The sequence below is a fragment of the Penaeus monodon genome, chromosome 21 (assembly GCF_015228065.2).
Source record: "Penaeus monodon isolate SGIC_2016 chromosome 21, NSTDA_Pmon_1, whole genome shotgun sequence".
Taxonomy (NCBI): domain Eukaryota; kingdom Metazoa; phylum Arthropoda; class Malacostraca; order Decapoda; family Penaeidae; genus Penaeus; species Penaeus monodon.
The window spans coordinates 16,302,649-16,302,916 of NC_051406.1; positions in this window are offsets into that span (position 1 = coordinate 16,302,649).

Below are 268 nucleotides of genomic sequence, written 5' to 3' on the forward strand. Positions count from 1 at the left end.
CACCACCTACGGACTTCATTAATACATCATCAGTCTTTGCCTAACCACACAGCATTTACCTTATTTTCGTGTACCTACGTAACTGCATTCACCACTATATATAACACATCCTTTCCTCTTTCCATTCATTTGTCACTGTCTGTGTAACGCACGTGAGTGGTCGTTCGTTATTCGTAATTTAAAACAGCTCTACTTCATACGCATATAAGTTTTGGGTTTTATTTCCACGCTCAACGTCAGTAATGTCTGCTGTGTGCTTACAAACAGT